The 23,322-nt window shown below is 43.2% G+C and overlaps 1 protein-coding gene across 4 annotated transcripts in view; it reads right to left on the bottom strand.

Annotated features, from left to right (window-relative positions):
- The window catches only part of MIDEAS (mitotic deacetylase associated SANT domain protein), a 104,458-nt gene that overhangs the window by 50,323 nt on the left and 30,813 nt on the right, over positions 1-23,322 (bottom strand). Inside the window, exon 1 of one of the 4 annotated variants that reach the window (XM_073577643.1) lies at positions 16,040-16,334. The exons of 2 other annotated variants lie outside the window; for them this stretch is intronic. The gene's annotated coding sequence lies outside the window, so the exon portion shown is untranslated. Of the gene's footprint in view, positions 1-16,039; positions 16,335-23,322 lie in introns of those variants that run through there. One more of the 4 variants, XM_073577640.1, reaches the window with a different exon arrangement.

The following is a 23,322-nucleotide window of genomic DNA, read 5'->3' as shown; positions in this document are numbered from 1 at the left end:
GCTCTCTTCCGCCTGTGTCCTCCCCGGATCATGCCATCAGCATTACTTACTTCCCAAAGCCTAAGTATGAGGTACCAGAGCATCAGATAACCCCATCCCAAAGCTCATTCCTGTAAATCTCTAAAAGCCTCCTTCTCACATAGCGAGATTGCTAGTGATATCGCTAAAGCATCACCGATTTTGTGACGCAACAGCGATATCGGTAGCGATCTCGCTACATGTGACACTTGCCTCCGACCCGGCTCCCCGCTGGATATCGCTGATCGCGAATGGGATGGTCCGGTCCATTTCTCGTCATCTGCTTCCTGCTGGCGCCGAAGAGCGACTCCATGGACGCGGGAGGATGACGTCACCCTCGCTGCGTGTGACAGGTACCGACCGACCGACGACCGCTGCTGCATCGCTGTGAGATCTGCCTGTGTGGCAGCTCACTAGCGACCATTTAGTGATGCACCAGCGATCCTGACCGGGTCGTATTGTTGTCGGGATCGCTGGTGCATTGCTAAATGTGATGTGACCTTAAGTGTTCAAGTGCAATTTATTAACCCAAGCCAAGTGCACTATTGTTTACAGTAGTAGATAAGGGCCATGACCTTTACAATGAATCTATCAGCAGGTTTTTCACATGCTCTGATGTCGGGGCAGATACCCTGATTCTAGCGATATGTCACTTAGGGTACAGGACGAGAAATGGTCCAGGACGTTCTTGCGCGACCAGCGATGAGCAGCGGGGGAGCCGGTCGGAGGTAAGTATCACATGCAGAGATATCGCTAGCAATATTGCTGCAACGTCACAAAATCGGTGACTTTACAGCGATATTGCTAGTGATATCGCAATGTGTAACGAGCCCCTTAGGCTAGGTTCACATTAGCATTGCGCTGCGGACTTTTCATAAGCTCCGCCTACTTCTGCATGCATCCTGCATACCTATCTTTAACATTGTGTACGCAGGCACATGTGTTGTATGCGGATCCGTCCACGTGTGTCGTTTTGAAGTGCTCTCCTTGGCAACATGTTGCATTTTCTTGTGTTCGGCGGGCACGTTCAAACGACACACGCGGACGCATCTGCATTCCACGCACGTCCCTGTGTACACAATGTTAAAGATCGTTACGCAGGACACATGCAGAAGTAGGCGGAGCTTAAGGAAAGAAGTCCGCAGCACCACGCTGCGGACTCAAATGCTAATGTCAACCCGGCCTTACTTGATTCCTTGGTGCAGTTTTGATACAATCACAGTTTTATCTGCTGTAGATGTAGCAGTGTTCAGAATACTGAGCTGTGAATGACTCCGCCCACACCTCTGATTGGCAGCTTCCTCTATACACTGTCAGCAAGCTGCCAATCAGTGGTGAGGGCGGAGTTACAGATTAGCTGGAATGCCTGGCACGTGACACCTAGTCCTGGAGTAGATTATTGCCTGCTGATAAAGCACAGATTGTATTGAAACTACAGCACACAGCCTAACAAGTGATACATCCCTGGAATCAGGGTCTCTGCCCCTACATCATGGTGCTCTCAGATTAAATAGTAAAAACCTGCTTACACATTCCGTTTAATACTTTGGGGTCCAGTTCGCCATCAGTTCATGCGCACCTATGTTTTTGTCTCCTCTCACAATAGGGCGGAGAATAGTGCACAGGCTGGGAGAGTCAGGGGGTTATATAACCATTGATGGACTGCAGCACAGGCACTGAATAAGGTTATAGTTTTAATTGACAGGATAAGACTGGTGACAGGATCCCTTTAAAATTTCCAGTTTATTTGTGGAGCAGAAATAATCTTTTTTTCTTTTGCTTCAAGGGAAATGTAATTGTTTTTGTGATTTTTCCTTACAACAGTCAGATGAAGCGTGTTGACATTTAGTGAATAACAGAAATATGTAGGCATTTATCAGGTCTTTGTGACCCCAGAATGCGTGCAGAAGTCATTTCTCCTGTGTAAACATGTTCGCTTTTCCCTCTCAAGTCCAACTAGAATCTAAACCAGATACCTAGACTCTATAAACAAAAACTACGGTGAAAATCTGTGCACGGACCATAGAGATTGGAATAACCGTGTGATGGTCTATGCACAGGGCAGGATTAAAGGGGGATTTCATCTCCAGGACTTTATAATTGATAACCTATGGTTAGCAAAGGTCATCAATATCAGATTGGTGGACATCCGGCACCCCAATCACTCGGGTGAGCAGGTAGGAGTGGCACAGCTCTGTACACTCTAGTGGCTGCACTTGGTACTGCAAACTCTTACAACCCGAGAACCTGCAGTACCGTTCATGGCCACTAGGTAATGTGGTGAGACACTGCTCATTCAATCAGCTGATTGGTGGCAGTGCTAGGGGTTATCATCAATATTAAAGTAGCAGAAAGAAAACTTTAGGTAAAGATCTCATAATTAATTTTTGATGGTGTTCATTTTTGCTGCACAAAAAAATAACAGTGCCTTACACTTCATGCAAAATGGGTGGGATTTATAGAAATCTCCTGCCCACTGTTGGGTTTTGGTCTTATAAATCTTGATTAGAGACCTCACCATCTGGGTTTATTTGTCCAAATGTTTCAAATCAGTTAAGAGCCACGTTTCACCTTTTATTATAAAGCACGTAATAGGTCAGAAAAAAGTGCATTAAAATCCTAACGTGCTCTTGGAAAAGTTTTGTTCCCTAGCTGCAGTTTTTGTTTTTTTGTTTTTTAAACAAACTCGCCCACCTCAGGTCCACCACAGACTCTTCAGAACCTGTTATTGTCTGAGGTACCAACATCATGCTGACAGCACTGCAGCCAATACCTGAGCTTAGTGGGTCCGGGTGGATTGTGCAATCAATTTGGGCAGATCTGATTAGCTCTCTGATCGGCTGCAGCATCAGTGTAATGTCGGCGCTGCAGACAATAAAAGACACTCTGGAGAAACGGCAGAGATTTAGCGCTGGACACGGGAAGGGAGAGTAAGGCCTCATTCAGACAGCCGTTTGTTTTTTTTCAGATATGATAAAGACGGACCGATGTCTTTGATAAGAGTTTGGTCCGAGTGGCATCAGTTTGTCTTTTATCTGGAGCCTCTGGAGGGGGGAAAAAAAAAAAAAAAGAAAAAAAACCCACACCACACACACTTTCCCCACATTCTCCTATGAGACAGTCTGTGAAAATCTGAGTGCAGGCAGATTTTTTCAGAGACTCAGACTTGCATTGCCGATTTTGATCCGACCCTCTGAACAAAATCGAGCAGGTCTCTTCAAGTCTCAGCGGACGGGCTGGTACAAGAAAAATCAGACATATGAAAAAAAAAAAAAAAAAAAAAAAAACATCTACAACCAAAAAAACCAAAAAAGTTTTCCTTACCAAATATAATGATGAAAATTTTCCGAAGGAAACAAAGGTAAAGGGGTTGTCCAACCAACAAAGTACAAAATAATTAATAGATCTTAGAATAAAATCAGCACATAATTACATGACATGGTATTGGCAATCCTCCGGTGAAATGTCTATTATTCAACAATCCTCAGACAAGGCATCATCAGAGCACGCTCAGACAAGGCGTCATCAGAGCACGCTTGTGAATTCGGACAAGGCGTCAAAGCATGCTCGGGTGCGCGGACAAGGCGTTATCAGAGCATGCTCGTGGGCAGTCCCCCACAAATCACCAGACTCAAAGACAATCTTTTTCCAATTGAGGAATCCATATACTAATGAATCCGGCAGACCAATTTACATCCAACTGCAAGGACACCCCAACCGCCACTATGACCCAAAGTTGTCCCAAATATCACCGATTCCTACTATTAATATAATAGGGATGGCAGGCGGGACTGTCACTGGCCCCTGAAAGCGGGATAATTATAAACCCCTCCCTTCCAGTAACTTTAAACATTTTATATCCTCTTATTACTCCTGACTCACCCCTCACCTGATATTAACCCCACCTCCTTCCAATTCGTCGTCATGACGGCCTCCAACCACGCTGAGCGTGGGGGGGGGGGGGTTGTGGCTTTTTTCTGGCCTTCCCTAATGCGGCATACTGAAATATATGTTGCTATCTAAAGAGCAGTAAAAAGAATATCACCATAAGGCCCAATTTAAATACGTAACAATAGGATAAAGAAATTGAATAAATACAGATAAAAGTTTGTTGTCAATAGTGCCCTCCAAACATAGTACGATACCCACACAGTACCATCCACACGCACACTAAGGGGATTCACTACAGTACAAATCCCCAACTATGATACCTGCACCGTATAATGGTCCCCACATAGTCCTTCCCACAGTATGTGCCCCATAGTCCTTCACACAGCATAATGGTCCCCATAGTCCTTCACACAGCATAATGGTCCCCATAGTCCTTCACACAGCATAATGGTCCCCATAGTCCTTCACACAGTATAATGGTCCCCATAGTCCTTCACACAGTATAATGGTCCCCATAGTCCTTCACACAGTATAATGGTCCCCATAGTCCTTCACACAGTATAATGGTCTCCATAGTCCTTCACACAGTATAATGGTCTCCATAGTCCTTCACACAGTATAATGGTCCCCATAGTCCTTCACACAGTATAATGGGCCCCATATAATATTTGGCCTGCAATGCCGAGAACCATCACCCTCAGGTTGAAGTTTGAGGCAAAGCTGGCTAGCTAGCCTACTGAACGCCCCCAGCAAACGACGATTACCCAACACAGTATAATTTCCCAGAGGTGATCCCCACACAGTCCTCCATACAGTATAATGGGCCCCACATAATATTTGGCCTGAGATGCAGATGACCATCACCCTGGGGACCAAATTTGCCAAGGGGCCACAGTTGACATGTGTGGTCTACCTCCCCCTCCTTACAAAAACAAAACAAAACAAAAAAAAAAAAAAAAAAAAAAAAAGGCCAAAACTTCAGTTTATAAGTCTTCTACTATAGTGTGTGAGCGACAAGAAGCAATTATAACCCGTAGATACATTTACTTTAAACAAGTCATTGTGTGGTTCCGGAGATGGAATTCAGTCTCGGGTTTGGATCACTTTACATTTAACATCTTCTTGGGTCTTATTTCATGACGAGCGATATCTCCTTTAATCACCGTGCACGCGGGCAACGCTAAAACCTGGTTACACAAGAACAATGACTAAATGCCAAGTCATTTTGCTGTATGCGACATGTGATGTGGATTGACGTTACAGAAAAAAACGCTTTGTTATGCTTTCAAGCAGCCGTGCTCGGAGCATCACACACGTGGCACGGAGCAAGCCTGGATTATCCTCCTCCAGAGTCTCACATTTCCTCCACAATATTACTCATTGTCTTCTTATACACTATGTCCTTTTAAAGAGAATTGTTAAATCCAACTTTGTAGATCCCATTTCATGCAAATAAAACAAAATCATATGTAATAAGAAAACTGCTTAAAACCCACACAGCAAACGAGGCTGAGAACATTGTAGTAATGGTTACGGCAAGAAGGTCTGGAGCACATGGCAAAGGCATGTGCACCGTCACTACAGCTCTGTATCATGGTCCCGAAGGTCTGAATCTTCCCAGAATGAAATGTTCCTAGAATTGTGTGATAGAGTAGAAATATTCCTGGAGGAGTATCAGTTTTGCAACCATGCGGTAACTGAGTTTTCAAAAAACTAAAGATTTTTTTGTTTTTGACCAAAGTGTGGTAAAAAAAAATCCCAAAAAAACACAGTCTCTTCTCCAGGTAATTGGGTTGCATGGAACGTACAGAACCTTTTGGTGGGTGTAAGAATGGCCGTTTCAATACAAGCCTTCATTAGAAGAGCATAACGATTTATCAACTTCCCTTTTAGGATCCAATCTAGATAAATCCACCCAATCCATAGGCCAAGACTTATCCATAAACACGGGAATGACATTGTGACCTGCCAGTATCCTAAGTATCCCATAAATATTCAGTTGGCCTCAAACTAGAGACGTTGATAAGTTTCTGCAAAGTCATCTTGGATTAAACAAAAGGATTTTAGTTGTTGGATTCTTTTTCCCCAAAAAATATTCCTATTGAGTTACTTATATCTATCTAAAACTTTTACTAGTTCAACTTTCTGGAAAAAGAAAAAAAAAAAAATATATTGTAAAAAAGATACTGAAATCGCACATTGTATTTAACAGAAAAAAAAATAATATAGGTTTATGGTACTAACAAAGTTAATGAGACTTTTTTTCTTGCAGCATGTCAATTTTTTCAGAACTTTTGCAGCATTTTTCACCCACACTAGGCGGTGTGCATGCGATGCATTTTTTGCACTTTTTTTTCCTGCGAGTATTAGAGGTTAAAAAACATGAAGTTTCTTGATGCCAGCCAAGTGAATGAGAATCCTTTAGTTTCATGCACCCGTTGCTTCTTTTTTTTTTCTCCGCGGATTTTCAGCAGAATCTGACAGATTAATTCTTTCAGCATTTCACCTATATTAATGTGTAGAAAAGTGTGCAACAAAAACAAATGTATTTTATGCTGAGTTTTTCCTGCCAAGAGATGCCGAAATTTCTGCACCAAATACTTAGCGTGTGCGGAGAAAAAGCGAAAGCAGCAAAAATTAATGTAAAAATTTTCCTGCCAAGACACAAGCATTTGCAATGGATTTTGCTACTCCAAAAGCCAAACATGTGCCCATAGCCATAAGATGACTGCAAAGAAAAAGAAAAAAAAAATAAAGTCACATACTCCACTGGCTGAGCTTCTAAGCAGCTCCAGGAAAAGCGGTGTAATAAGATACGGTTGTTGCAATTCGCTGACCACCATTTCCGTTTAGCTTTAGTAGGAATGGTGAGAGCAGCTCAATAATGAACAGGATGGCGAAAGGAGAAAACGGGGAGACTGACCGGAGCTGGGGAGGAACCATAGTCGGGGGGAGCAGTCTTCAGTCCTCCCTGTATTGTGAAAAGCCAACAAAATATTTGGTTACTTTCCTTTCCTGCGTTGGAGGTAGAAATGAGACCCCCCCTTATCCCTTAGGCCCCTGTGCGGCTGCACAAACTGCACCAATTACATGTCCACCCCAGTCACGTCTCAGTTCCAGCTCTGCCCATTTTGGAGGAGCTGGGGAGAAACTGGAGTGAAAACACCAAATGTATAAAAAACTATCACAATTCCAAATTGAGCCAAAATTTTGCGGCTTTTCAGAGCTTTTACATAAACTTTTTTTGGAGTTAAAGCTTTGAAAAATCAGGCCTTCAGTGGGAACATACCCTTTACATTCCTGATGTTCATCTACAGCTGGAAGACAAACTACTAAGTTATCCAGCATGCATATTAATGAAGAGCAAGTTAAAGGGATTCTTTCAGTTAGGCTGTGTGCCCACGCTGCATTTTTGAAGCATTTGTGCCGGATCAGACGCTGCAGAAACGCTTAAAAGAAGCTTCCCATTCAATTTAATGCATTTTTTTGCCAATGCATGCGTTTTTTTCCCGCTCAGAAAACGCTTAGCGGCTAGAAACGCAGCATGCTCATTCTTTACCGCATAGCTGAGCGTTTTAAGCCATTTCCAATGTTCCCAGAAAACGCGCAGAAAAATGCATCAAAAACGCACGGTTTTTGAGGAAAGATCGCACGGAAATAAAACGTGCGGTTTCTGGGAAGAAGTCTGGTTTTCTGAGCGTTTAAAAACGCTAACGTGGGCACATAGCCTAAGGGTACCGGAGCACGCAGGTTTCTATGGTACACATCGGGTAACTAAGCGCCTGCTTACAGCACTGGGAGCCTCGCTGATCATTGGCTCCCGCTGCCACACGCAGTGATGCGCGCTGGCGAGCGGGAGAGCAACGATCGAAAAATAGCCCAGGACGATGCTGCACGATCAGCGACACCCGGCGGGGGCCGGTCGCTGATCCCCATCACACACAGCGATCTTGCTGGCGATATCGCTGTGGCGTCACAAAATCAGCGCTCTCGCTAGCGAGATAGCGGTGTGTGATGGGGCCTTAAGATGAACCCTCCTTAGCAGTCTATATTGGCATGTGGGTAATCAGGAGATGAATAAAATGGTAACTTGATATTGTGATCCGATGTCTTACTCCAGAGTAGACCACGTTTTTCTTAATATGTAAATAAACTGTTAAGGTCTATGGGCCGGTCATAGATCTCCCTGAGAATCTGCCTCATGGACTTATTTTAAATGAAAGGGAGTGTCACCAGTTTGAGACATGTAGATCACGAGAGCAGACTGTCAGTGATTACATGTCTCACATCGATAATGCCCCCATTCATTTAAAATAAGTCCTGGAGACATTCTTGTAAAGATCTATGTTTGGCCTGTAGATCTTAACAGCTCATTTACATATTAGGAAAAAAGTAGATATCTTTGGAATAAGACATTGGATCACAGATATCAAGGTATTATTTTATTCAGCTTCCTATGACCTGCATGCCCATATAGACGGCTTAGGAGGGGTGATCCTACTACCGATTCCCTATGTTTGTTAGCCATTGACCAAGTTCTGCAAACTGCCATTTCTCCCAGCTACCCTATAAATATTTTAGTCTGCAGATTATATCCTGAACAACAGAAAAAGCCAAAAGTGAAAAACAGAAAACTGCATGGGGCCTCAACTGCAACTCTGCACATTTCCTAAAATACACAATGGTAAACTAAATAATAAGAATTTTACAATCGCCTGAACAGACCCTAAGGCCGGGGTCACACTTGCGAGAAACTCGCACGGGTTTCGCGTCTCAATACCCGGCACTGCCGCTGGCACTCGGGACCGGAGCTGTGGCTGCATGTATTTCTATAGAGCTGAGAGCTCCGGTCCGAGCGCCAGGTATTGAGACGCGAGACTCGTGCGAGTGTCTCACAAGTGTGACCCCGGCCTAAGAGAGATTTCCATTAATAATATGAAATTCTGTATTAGCGGGTGCTAATTTAATGTCTTGACACAGACTACAGCTTCACGCCAATTATTCATTTCATTAGCAGAAGCAGATTTACAGCTTAAACATCTACTATGTTGCAAAAGTACATGTGACACCTAACACCTCGTATTTCAAGTTCTTCAAAGACCAGCAAGAGGGTGGAGGAAAACATAGGGTTGCTCCACTTTAAAATGGGGAAAAAAAAATAAAAGATAAAAAAAAAACCCACACAACACACACACATACAAAACAACAAACAAACATGGCAGGTACTAGATGAATTGGGATCTTCTAAATAAGCTTTGTATTTTTCTGCACCAGCAAAGTCATTATTGCAGCAGATTTCACCCACACTGACGATAAATCTGCACAAAAACAAAAATGTAAAAAATAAAAAACGTATTAAAAACGCACCTATTTTATGTTGCAATTTTCCGCCAAGAGATGAAGAAATTTCTGCACCAAATACTTAATTACCCTTAGGCTACGTCGCAACAAGGAGTTTTTGGTGATTTTTTTTTTTTTTTTTTAAAGTGCAGATTACCTATTTGACTTAATGGGTGCAGAAAATCTTCGACATCAAAAGCTTATGGTGGGAGCATAGCCTAAGAGTAGGCGCACATGTTAAGTATTTGCAGTAGACCGTTTTACACCGAAAACACTACATAAAAGTTTTTATGCTTTTTTTCCCCCATTAATTTGAATGGATGAAAAACACTGCAAAAACGACAAAAGAATTACCAGTCTCTCGAAGGTACATTGAGTTTTATGTGAGATTTTTCCCCATAGACTTGTGATAGATGGTGAAAATTTGCAAGTAAAAAACAATCATGCATTTAGTGAGTTTACACTGTAGAAACGCATTAAAAAAAAATGTTTGCGCTTGTCTATATCAATAAAGCTTTGTCAAATCCCAGGAAGTTTGAAATCCCAGGAAGTAGCAAAAACAAAGCAGCTTTATTTAAAACATGACATAACAGCGAAAGTCAAAGAAACGCACTAAAAAGCACAATAACCTGAAAATGCTCATGTGAACGTAGCCTTAATGCCAGCGGTCTAGGCCTGTGATCGGCTCATTGGCTGAATACTATTGAAAGATGTGACATGTTTCATCTATGGAGGGGGCAAAAGTGACTTGAACACGACATCGCAACTCCGCCTGAAAATAACTTCACAATACCCACATTGATAAACGCCACATGCCACTTTTATTACAGTCAGAAAGGTCAAGCGACAATAAAATATCACATTTCACCAACGGCTGGTGACAAAGGTCTAAAGGAAATGGTAGTTAAAGGTGACATCACAGCAAGGAGTCGACTACACGGAGAGTTATTTGTATGGCTTCCCAGCATAACAAGACATGTTATAAGTAAATCCACCCACACGCCAGTGCCGACAAGCACACAGCACATGCCAGCAAACACGCCCGTTATCTGAGGAATGTTCTCCACACAGGTTACTACTGCCTGCAGCAGGACTACAACTCCCAGCATGCATGAGCCGTTAGCCAGATCAGACTTTTTCTTCTTTTTTTTTTTTTTTTTTTTTTTAAAAACACTTCCTTCAAGCAGCATCCATTTCTGCAGCTGTTGTTTTCTTACAGCTTTTGCAGCTGTTAAGCAAGAGTAACATAGTCCAGGGCGCAGAAAGTCCTCGAAGAACTGCAAACGTCAACAGGATTCTCAGAACAATCCCAAAGTTTTTGCTACACGACCCCCTTTTTATTGAAAGTTAGAGAAAGGATAGAAGAAAATAATCAGCATATTTTGCACGTTATCTAAAGAATAGTCACCTGGAAAGAAGGAACAGTTGATTAGTAAAAGGGCTCAAGATTCTGCAGGAAAATGGGTGTCGCCTGCAAAAAATGGTTGCTCAGTCTGGGAGTAGTCACACTGCTTCTCTGCGGTGTGTAATGTGGTTTCTCCTAAGGCTGTGTGCAAACGGTGCGGATTCGGCTGCGGATCCGCAGCAGAACTGCAGGTGATGTACAGTACCATTCTAGCCTATGGAAAATTGAAACCGCTGTGCAGACGTGCAGATTTTTCCGCGCGGTTTCAAATCCCCAGAAAGAATTGACATGTCACTTCTTTTCTGCGGATTCAGCTGCGGTTTACCATCTCCTCCATTGTGGAGGTGATAAACCGCAGGGCAAAACCGCAGAGCAATCCGCAGGTAAACCGAAGGTCTTTTCACCTGCGGATTTTGCAAAATCCACGCGGATCAATCCGCAGCAGAATCTGCACCGTGTGCACATAGCCTAAACGTTGCTAAAAACTGAAGAGCCCCCCCAACGGGTCCATAAAATGTAATAACGCTGAAGGAGTTCGAGTTCAACTCAAGTCAGTTTGCATTTTCCTTTCTGACACGGACTGTCATTTCATATGGGACCACAAAGCAGATTGCGATTCTGTGCCCATCTAAAAATACACTTCAAAAGGGAAAAAATTACTTTGTATCAGTGCAGTATATGAATATTTATTTACCGTATTTTTTTTTTTATTTTTTTAAGGGAGGTTCAGGCTGAATCCCTGTACACACAGCAGAATAGCAGTGTGAACACGGTCAAAGACCAGTCCAGCCAAATAAACAGAAAAAGAAAAAAAGAACATTTATTACAGGGGCTCACACTGTAAGACCAATTTGGTGCATTAGACAGGTGACACTTCGTTATGGGTGGCTTACTAATGGCATGTTGCTCCATGACCCCTTTAGGCTATGTGCACACGCTGCGGATTTGGCCTCTGCGGATCCGCAGCAGTTCTGCTGACAGTGTACAGTACAGTGTAAGTCTATGTGATTTACATTCCGCTGTGCACATGCTGTGGATTTTCAACTGCGGAAAAGCTGCGGTTTTGAATCCGCAGAAGGAATTGACATGTCAATTCTTTCTGCGGATTCCGCTGCGGTTTGCCACCTATTCCATTGTCCAGGTGTCAAACCGCAGGGGAAAACCGCTGGCCAATCCGCAGGTCAATTTACCAGCAGTTTTACCTGCGGATCCGCAGATACAAAGCCGCGGGTGAATCCGCAGCGTATGCACATAACCAGTGTGTGACATCTGCTAGTCAGGTGCAAAAAGTGTGTTAAATACATTTGGTGCAAGGCACGCGACTAAAGGATTAGCGGCTGAATGCTCAAAAAAAAAAAAAAAAAAGTGCATACAAATATACAGTGTATATTATATATATGCCATCATACACCAGAACTGTCTGTGAACCACCTTCCATGAATCAATGTAAGCAGGTTCTCCTCTAAACAGCAGTGATTTCGAGCAGCACGTGATGGCTTTAGTGCAGCTCGTCCACACATCAGCCTTAGTATTGTACTTTGTAATGCACACTGCCATGGTTCTGGATAGTACAGGGAATAGATTGTAATACTGCACAGCAAAGCAGAATCTGGCTGCAAAATACGCACAACGCACTCATTATCATCATGCAGAAAACTCCAAACGAGCCCACAAAAGGGAAGCCACAACATGACCATAGGAAGTTGTGCAAGAAAGGGGTTCGTATAGAAACTACAAACTTGCTGTACCCATAAATCATAATTCTGGGCACCCCACACCCTGGAAATATCTTGCTTGGCAAGTTTTAAATCCTTTCATTATCGGGTATTCAAATTCATTAACATGCAATCTTGAAGGATTGCACTGGGATTTCCCCTAGAAGTTCTTGGTCTTATATACATGTCAATTGATGAAGAATGCCAAATTCTGAAAAGGCATGGTGGTACTGGTGGACACAGACAGGTGACACCACTGTGCAAGCACTATATATGGGCCCTTTGCAGCCCACTAACTCATCATAATGCACAATTTCACCTGCATAGGTTGCACCAATCATATGTCCGCCCCCCGCATAGTGGCCATATCCAGGTAACATGAACCCCAAATGTGACTGTGTACATGAGAACATTTCAAATTTCACTTTAGCATTGTCCCCAAATCAGTTTCATTTGGAATAATAATACCAATCATATGTCTATGAATGGGGCTTATAGTCTGCCATCAACTACACGGTACCCCGTTATGGAGTTCCACAGAACATCGCCATAATACAGCCAGGTTCATTATGCACATAGCTCACAAGTTGATCAAATCCAGATAAAGGCAAGTAAAGATTTCCTGACAGAATAACTGCTCAATATCGTCAGACAATGAAGGAATTTTAGCTCCAAAACTTTTGTAACTTTTCAAGTATAGCATTGTAAAACATTGGGAAATACTCAACGCATCTTGTTTGCCAAATGTGCTGGTAGTCATAACAAGGTGAATCAATAAATGCTTATCCAGCGTGTTTTACAATGATGCGACTGATGCTACCTACTTGCACCGGACTTTACATACCACAGTGTCACCATAAAAATGGGAGTATGGGGGGGGTAGAAAATAAGATCATCCCTTGTACCCACCCAACTTCCCCAATGCACAATCTAGTTGGCAAATGATCACATCTGCAGCAACCTTTGTTTAGAAACTTTTATAAGTTGACCACCAATATCAGTGTCTTCAGTAAAGTGCCGCCAGCTGTATAGACATGGCAAAGAAATGCAGGTACACAGATGAAACCATGTGAAAAACTTCCTGCCATATGTCACGTCACTGACCTCTTAATTTTTGTAAAAAGATTTGATGTGAGCCATCAGCTGGATTATTTTGCTTTTATTAAGAGATTCTGTTAGGGAAATTAGGTTGTTACACATTTATTATCTATCTATGGAGTGGAGGAGGAAACTGGAGAATCTGGAGGAAACCCACACAAACACGGGGAGAACATACAAACTCCTTGCAGATGTTGTCCTTGGTGGGATTCGAACTCAGGACTCCAGCGCTGCAAGGCTGCAGTGTTAACCACTGAGGCACCATGTTACAATACTCACCCACCCCTCTCCAAAAAAAAAAAAAAAAAGTGCTGGAATTTTGGTCAGAAGTGGAATCCAACCTTGCCATCCTGTGCAACTACAACTTGTCAGTTCCCCCCACAGGTAAAATTGCATTTCTAAAATAAATAGCACAACAGCAAGTTACAAACATTAGGATTGTGCAATTTGTGCGAGAGTTGAAATAGCAGAATTCAGGGTCAAGGAGAATCTAAGTTTGGCAAGAGGATTTAAAAAAAAAAAAAAAAAAAAAAGTCTGCACGACACAAATCTAGGGAGCATTGCAGCTCAGCTACATTCACGTTACTGGAGACTAGCAGCAGTATAATACATAACCCAGGGTTGTACAAGTATGGCAGTTTCTGGGGAAGAAAAGAAAAGAAAAAAAAGTAGATTTGCTTTTCTAATCCTGTGCAAATTTTCACTTCTGGGGATCTTCACATTTATTTTTTTTAGTTCACCACTTGCATAAACATGGCATGCTGTTGCAAGGAGCCAACAATGACAAGGATGCAGGCGGACCTCCCACACATCAGCATTAGTTTCTGTCTCGGTTGCTTTGTGACCCAATATCAGCGACTGTCAGGGCCGCTCCTAGCTCAGCTTTTCTCCCCAGACATGTTTTACCGGATTAGAGCGAGCCAGGAAAAGTGACGAGAGCATATTTTCCTGGAATGGGCAGCTGCACGCTACCAGTCACGAATCCCAATACGTACTCGGGGGAATTTAAAAAGGTGTGGGGGGGCTTTCGACATGATCCTATAGAAGTTCTCCAAGTAAGACTATTGCGTAGTGAAAGAAATAGGCCCCATTTCCCAGGAAATCCAAAAACGCATTCCATCTGCTTGGCTTTAATGTACGCGAGCACGAAAAGTCAAATAACGTAGTGGACCACTTTATATAGGGGAAACCCATAAGTAGCACTGTAAATGCTGACTACTAGAATCTCGAGGGTTTGTTCTTCCAATGTCTAAAGTGGTCTCATTCAATATTGTTGGATGTAACATATGACATATTAATCACTGTAGCGCCATATAGGATTACGGATGGAATATGTTGGCGCTATATCAGGGAGATTAAATTTTTTTTTTTTATATCCAATGTCAAGGAAGAAAAGCTTAGCTGTGCAACTGTACGGATTTTACAAATACATGTCACGCTGCTTTCAAAACAGGAAACTAATATTACAGGAAATTGCAAAGTCAGAACAGAGTAAGTGCAAGAATGCATGGACACCTACACCCGCTCATTCTCTGCAGAAATGACTGCGTTCTCTGTACTTCCCATACAATATGCTGTCTGATTCAGAGTGGAAGATATGAGCTTCATTATGCAAGTGGAAAAAAAAGAGAAAACGGTCCCAGACCTAGTAATGACAAATGACTAAATACTCTCCTTATCCTAGTAAAGTAAAGCTCAATAACTAGTTATTATCCCTTATGGAATTATAAAAAGCGATAGAAAAGTATACATGTTCCCCAATTCACTTTCTGGCTGGGGTACAAATTGAGATACCCTTTATAAAAGTTTGACACGCACATATGGAATATATGGAGACAACCCCATAACAAAAAGCATACATTTCTGTAAGTTTATCCTGTACGATGGGCGACCATTTTCTCCAGTACAAAAGGCGACACTGTAATGGGCACAAGGCTAGATCTGTCCTGCTTTTATGCAATCTGTAGCAGCTACCCCCTCCCAACCCCAAACACATGGAGTGTAATTCACTGCAAAGACTAGAAGGCCCCTCACACTGGGAAGGACAGTAGGAGGGAGCACAAAGTCACAGGCATTCATCAAGATCTGGCTGATTACAGCATGCTGTACTCCAGCTACTTAAGAAATACTACTAGATTACAAGTCAGTAGTATCAGCCCCCCCCCCCCCCCAAAAAAAAACAAACACTTTCCCCACAACCTCATGGGGTATTTTTATGTTTAAAGTTCTGATTAGAAAGTAACAAGGGAAACCAAATATTTATAAACAATTAGAGTTCTATAAACAAAACCTAAATACAAAGTTGCAGTTCCCTTTGACAAACAAAGCCACTTCTGCAAACCCTTCCAAAACTGATGGAAAGGATTTACCTGCAGTCCTATGTAAGACTACATATTGGCAATATCACAAAAGTGAAGCAAAAGCACCAAACCATTTGCATCTATGTTCAGAGAAGAGGAAGAGCAAGCAACGAGCAAAGCACATGCACATACAAAACACCTAGAAAAGTCAAGTTCACCCTTTTCTGCTTCATGCACATGTTACCCAACCCCCAAGTCTTCCCATAACTCACCAAGTTCCTGCAAACAGAGGCAGAGCCAGGCTAAACATATCCAAGCTTTCCTACAAGGGGAGGAAGAACCAGGGCTGAGCTCAGTACAAGAAAGAAGAATCCTGCTGAGATCTGGGCATGCAGCTCCAGCTACAAGGAGACTGTGTTTTCCCAGATCTTGCTGTGCAGAGCCAGTAGCTGGGTGCAGAGAGGAATGACTGCATGGCTCTGACTCATCAGCTGAGCTCACTGCTTGCAACAACAACACACAACATCCCCAGCAGTGAGAGTGTGAGAGGGAGGGAGGAAGGAAGGCAGCCACTGGGCTGAGCAATTACACAACACAGGGAACCCTCCCTCACTGTAGATTGACTGTGCTGCTCCCTGCACACATCATTTCCTGCTCTTCAATTCTGCAAACTAGTTCTTGCTTTTCAGAGGCTGGGCAAGGTTTTTTTTTGCTGTTTACAAATAAGAATTAACAAATATTCAGCAGGAAGTAAAATTTTAGGCCTTACTACCCCTATATTTGCACAATGTTTCAATACAAAAAAAAAAAGAATTTTTTTTTTCAATCTGGGTGCTGGCCAATACTCCCCTTACCTGCAGATATAAATTAACCACCCCTCTCCCCAAAAAAATACAAAATAAAAACAGCCAGCACACTTTTAGTATTAAATAGGCCATCTATCTTGAATGCAGCAGCAGCTGGAACAGTATTCTTGTCCAGCCGATACACTGGTGCCTCCACCCTGTGCAAGTCATTGCACTGGTTGCACACCTGCTACAGAATACAACAAAAGCTCATCTCTATCACTAAGTTCTCCACAGTTCTGCACCGCCCTACATCTCCTCCCTCACCTCTGTCTAACATCCGATAGATCAATAGTTGAACGGAAAGAATGCGTACTAAGGCCGGGATCACACATGCAAGAAATTTGCAAGAGTCTCGCATCTTAATACCCGGCACTGCCGCCCGCACTCGGATCGGAGCATACGGCTGCATGTATTTCTATGCAGCCGCACGCTCCACTCCCAAGTGCCGGGTATTAAGATGCGAGACTCGTGTGAGTTTCTCACATGTGTGATCCCGGCCTAAGGGCTCATGCACACATTCAGTATTTGGTGAGTTTTTTACTCCAGTATTTGTAAGCCAAAAGCAGGAGTGGGTAAAAAATGCAGAAGTGGTGCAAATGTTTCTATTATGCTTTTCCTCTGACCGAGCCACTCCTGGTTTTGGCTTACAAATACTGGGGTAAAAAAAAACTCAAATACTCAGTGTGTACATGGCCTAAAGGCCCCGTTACACATAACGATGTCCCAGCGATCCCACCAACGATCCGACATGGATGGAATCGCTGGGACATCGTTAGCTGATCGCTGGTGAGCTGTCACATAGACAGCCCCCTCCAGCGATCAGGACCAGCAAGCAAGCTGGTTTCCAACGTAAACAGCAGGTATCCAAGAGCCACACGGCTTTTAGATACGCACTGTTTACATTGAAATCCAGCATCGCTGATCGCTGGTCTCTCGCTGCCACACGCAGGGATGCGCGCTGGCCAGCGGAAGACCAACGATCAATAAACGTCCCAGGTCCATGGAGCGTGATCAGCGATACCCAACAGAGGGGCCGGTCGCTGATCCATGTCACACACAGCAATCTCGCTGGCGAGATCGCTGTGGCGTCACAAAATTTGCAATCTCTCTGGCGAGATCACTGTGTGTGACGGGGCCTTTACGCTAACATCCTCAGTAATCCAAAACTCCCGTCTCCAAGACTTCTCTTGTGCTGCACCAGTTCTCCGATATGCACTACCCCAGACAATTCAATTTATTCCCATTATCTGAAAATCTCTCTCAGAATCTGGTCTATAGTAGCATCTGTTTACACAGCGTCCATGCACTTAAAGGGGTTGTCCTGTCCAAATCGATAAGTCTACAGTCAATTAAATTAAGGTAAGGCCCGTAATGAAATCCTTATTTGGGTAAGATAGGGGGATAAGGATGCTGAACCCTGGTTGGGGCTAAACATACCCCCAATATATTCTACAAAGAAAAAAAAAAAAAAAAAACCAGCACACCATTAGTATTAAATGAAGGTACAAGTGCACAAATACATCATGGCCAATATACAAACCTGCATTAATGTTTTGCAGTCTACTGACGTTTAGCGTGTATCAGGGGATGACTTACCATCGGTGCAACTTGTGCATACTTTACAGGAGACTCCCTACCACCTCTAAAGCAGGTGAAATTGCACATTATGAGAAGCTACTGGACTGCAAAGGGCCCATCAATTGTTTTTGCCCAGGGGCCACAATGTATTTGTGCACCAATGCAATAATTGCCCATAAGGCTGTAGAGTTCAGGTAGAGAGACACGTGGCCGGTCAGCGTGCCCAGTCCAGGATAGACTCTGTGCATGTTCTATTCTGGTCCATTTTGGGGACTCAGGCTAGAACATTCATAGCTACAGAAGTGAGGAGAGGAAAGAAAAATTGGAATGCACCCGGAAGCCAAATCTAATTGGTTGCAAGTCTTCACTACAAGAAAATCTTAGTCATGTGAATATAACAAAAAGGCCCTATTCACTTGCAAGTGCTGTCCAAGTGTAGATTGGGAAGCACCCATAATGATTAAAATCAATATTGCAGAGGGAGAAAATAAAAGTTGCAGCACGCACCTATTGGATGAGTATAAATCATGACCTATTCAATGTCGATAAGGCATTGATGGAGAGCACTGTAGTTATAGGTTTCTGCACATGTTCAGTATGTTAGATCAGTATTTGTAAGCTAAAACCAGGAGCGGAACAATCAGTGGTAAAGTATAATAGAAACACGTCACCACTTCTGTATTTATCATTATAGCGCCATTTATTCCATGGTGCTTTACATGTGAGGTGGGGTAACCATAATAAAAATAAGTACAAATCTTAATACAAGTCAGTGACTGGTACAGGAGGAGAGAGGACCCTGACCACGAGGGCTCACAGTCTACAAGGGATGAGTGAGGATAGAGTAGGTGAGGGTAGAGCTGGTCGTGCAGAGGTTTGGTCAATCGGTGGTTACTGCAGGTTGTAGGCATGTCGGAAGAGGTACAGTAGGTCTTTGGGTTATTTTTGAAGGTTTCCACGGTAGGAGAGTCTAATATATTGGGGTAGAGAGTTTCAGAGTAAGGCTGGTTTCACACTTGCGTTGCACAGACCTGCATGGGTCTGCGCACGGCCGCCGCTAAGCTCTGCCCCCTGCCGTGCCTCCCCCTTTTAGCTCCGCCTATGGGCGCATGACGCTGCATGCACCCTATCATTAGCATTGGGTACGCAGGCCGTGCGCAGGTATGCGCTTTCTGGCGCATGCGTCCTTTTGATGGTGCGCCGAGCGCACCAAATGCAACACATACCTGCGCACGGCCTGCGAACCCAATGCTAAAGATAGGGTACACAGGTCGCATGCAGCGTCATGCGCCCATAGGCGGAGCTAACAGGTGGGGGCGCGGCAGGGGCGGAGCTTAGTGGCGGCCGTGCGCAGACCCATGCAGGTCTATGCAACGCAAGTGTTAAACCAGCCTAAGGGCCCTGTCACACATAGCGACTCACCAGCGATCCCGACAACGATATGAACTTGTCAGGATCGCTGGTGTGTCGCTACATGATTGCTGGTGAGCTGCCAACAGGTGCTTAGATACTCCGCTGTTTACCTTGGATACGAGCTGGGAGCTCTCTGGTGGTTGCTCTCCCGCCTGCCACACGCAGCGATGCGTGCTGGCCAGCGGGAGACTAACGATCAAAAAAAGCAGCGATCTCACTGTGTGTGACGGGGGCTTAAGGGTGATGTGCGGAAGAAATCTTGTATGCGATAGTGGGAAGAGGAGGTAAGAGGGGAGTACAGAAGGAGATCTTGTGAGGATCGGCGGTTGCGTGCAGGTAAGTACCGGGAGACGAGGTCACAGGTTGTGGATTGCTTTGTATGCTATGGTTAGGGTTTTGAACTGGAGTCTTTGAGTAATGGGGAGCCAGTGCAGGGATTGACAGAGGGGAGCAGTAGAGTTTAGAATAGATTGGAGGGGTGCAAGGGGGGGGGGGGGGTTCAAGTGAGATGGGGGAAAGATGATGAATTCTGTTTTGTCCACATTAAGTTTTAGAAATCTAGCAGAGAAGAAGGATGAAATAGCAGACAGACATTGTGGGATTCTGGTTAGTAGGGTGGTGATATCTAGGCAAAGAGTGTTAGATCTGTGTGTCATCAGCATAGAGGTGATACAGAAAGCTGTGAGATATTATGAGCTGTCCGAGGCCGAAGGTGTAAATGGAGAAGAGCAGGGGTCCTAGGACTGAACCTTGCAGGACTCCGACGGATAGGGGGCACGGTGAGGAGGTGGTGTGCAAGTGGGAGACGCTGAATGTCCATTCTGTTGGTTATGAAGAGATCCAAGATAGGGCCGAGTCTGTGATGCCAAGAGAGGAGAGGGTTTGTAGTAATAGGGAATGGTCCACAGGGTCAAAAGGCAGATAACAGGTCTAGGAGGAGGACAGATTAGTGTTGCTTGGTTTTGGCGATTAATAGGTCATTGGTGACCTTAGTTAGGGCAGTTTCAGTGGAGTGATGCAACCGGAAGCCAGATTGTAAGCTGTCGAAGACCCATTCCTGGTTTTGGCTTACAAATACTGACCGAGTACAGATAGTGTCACCGTAGCCTTATTGTAATAAAAGCAAATCTTTTCAAAACTAAAACTACAAAAAATGTCTTCTATCCTCAGACCTCAAACCCCCCCCCCCCCCAAGATGTTAGCACTCATCACTCAAACATTTACAGCAGTCTATGAGATCTGTTCACTGCGTGTAGAAACCATATCTGCAACTACTTTACGGAGCTGGAGGGAAACCAGAAACTGGAAATTCCCATCCATTCAGCTTAGTCTATGTGCAACACAGCAAAATAAATCCTGTCTATATTTTATTAACCATTTCATATATATAAAAAATAACGAGTGTAAAAAAAAAAAAAAAAAAAAAAACAACAACTTTACTTTTGGTTTATAAAACACCTTTCACTGCAGTTAGCTTTTTTTCAGCCTACACAAAAACCTTGGGTGGTGGCAGGAAAAACAAACACACACTTTTTTTCCTTTTGTTCTTTGCCCATTCATCTTGATGGATGAAAAATGTTGCAAAAACACTGAAGGATTTGACAGGTTGCACCTTGAAAGCAGGACTCAAACTCTGTTGAAAAAAAGACTTCAGAAATCTAATGGATTTTGCTTGTATTGTAAAACAACGTGGATTTTACACACCAGATATGCTGCTTAAAATCCGCAGTAAAAATGCTGCATGTGAACACACCCTAATGTTTCATTCAGATGGCATTTTCTTATTCTTAGACGTAAAAAGAAAAAATTGAATTGTTGCACTTGATCAGATTTTCAGCAGTGGTTGGTCAGACTCTCCTCATAAGAGTTTAATCATGAATTTACTAGTATGTCAGAAAAAAATGTTACATACAGAACATTGATGGCATCAGTGTGCCATCTGTAATTTTTACAGACTCAGACGTATGTGTGATTTTGATATGTGGCTCAGATCAAGAACAGATGTGTGATGTGTCTCCATATTCTATTTTTTTTTTTTTTTTTTTTTTGCAGACACAATCCACACACAAAAAAAAAAAAAGAAGAAGATGTGACACAATCACAGACTGAAAAACATGGCTAGAACTTATAAGTGAAAAATAGCCATCTGGAATAGGCCTTAGGTGGGTTCCATGTAACAAAACTCGTTGCATGGATTGGTCGTGGGTGCCTTGGCCTGAACCGACTGCCTCAAGGCTGTTTAGTTAAGGTCAGTAGACTCTTGGCCAGTACATCTCTCACAGTCCATCCTCCGACAAAGGAACACATATGTGCAAGGATTGCTTGAAACTTGGGTTTTGTTCTTTTTACTACATTTTTTTCCTTTGGCATTAAATGCCTGGTAGAAATCCCCCAAGCTCCCATTTCTGCAGTTTTTTTCTGTTCTTTGCAGAGACTTTCCATGGCATAGATATTCACATTTGTTTCTTATGGAGCGCAGTATGTGAAGTCTCTGCTTGCAGACCAATTGGGCGTTTCTTCAGAGCCTTCTCTGGGAATGTGCACAGTCATCACTCCTCTCCTAGGCACGCAGCTCGACAGCATCCAAGACTGCTGAATGAGCTGCGACTGGCAACGTCTTGGAGGAAGGTGCGACAACGCATGAGCAACTAGAAAACTCCCATGAAATTTCTGCTTGTAGTGCAACTGTGCATTTGTTCACACGGCGCTCCAAAAATCAGAAAATGTGAATATCTCTACAATGGAGCGACGCATCACAGAATGGAAACAAAAAAAAAAAAAAAAAAAAAAAAAAGGAGGCAGAATCAGTGGAGTTCGAGAATTTTAACCAGATATTGAACTCAATGTTTTAGCAAGTGACAGATACGCCTTAAACTCACTTGAAACTGTTTAATAGAGTATTGCAGCTTATCTTCTGACGTGCAAACATTTGGGAGGTAATATCGCTGCGGCTGGCACTGCTCTATGAAAAACAGCAAGTCATTTCAGAAAGCCACAACTAGTTTCACCAAGTAAATAGTCTTCTCTTCCACCTCATTTCGCCTCAAATGGAAAATCATGATGAAAGTAAAATTGCTCCATTATGCAAATGACGATTGTAGCTACTTAAACATCTGCAAGTTTCCATACCTATAAAAACTAAAAAAGGTATGTATTTAGTAACTGAGCTTTCAGTGGTGGGTACATAGCTGCTTTTTTGCTGTACTTTTGGCCACATGATAAAGCCATGAGCACAGTTTGCAGAGGCATATGTAGCCCCCTAAAGCTATGGGAGCTTCATCTAGAGAAAAAAAAAAAAAAATTATATATATTATATATATATATATATATATATATATATATATATATATATATATACATACACACACACACTACATATACACACACACATTTTTTTTCTCTTTGATTCTTTTCTTTACTATGGGCCTTGCAGGAGAAGTCAGTGACCACTCCGAGACGATACAGGATAGAATAGGCAAGACGAATGCTTCCCACCCCCCCTTCCCCTTGAGCAGACCATAGGTAAATCTAAGGGTAAGTGCACACGCTGCGGATTGGTCAGCGGATTTTTCCGCGCGGATTTAGCAAAATCCGTAGGTTTACCTGCGGATTAGCCTGCAGTTCCACACCTCTACAATGGAGAAGGTGTGAAACCGCTGCGGATTCCGCACAAAGAATTGACATGCTGCGGATTTGAAGCCGCAGCAAATCTGCAG

This window comes from Dendrobates tinctorius, unplaced genomic scaffold, assembly GCF_039654945.1.
Source record: "Dendrobates tinctorius isolate UK_male_01 unplaced genomic scaffold, ASM3965494v1 ptg000057l, whole genome shotgun sequence".
In the NCBI taxonomy this organism is placed as follows: domain Eukaryota; kingdom Metazoa; phylum Chordata; class Amphibia; order Anura; family Dendrobatidae; genus Dendrobates; species Dendrobates tinctorius.
The sequence above is the reverse complement of the archived record's forward strand: the minus strand, read 5'-3'. Positions and strand labels throughout refer to the sequence as shown.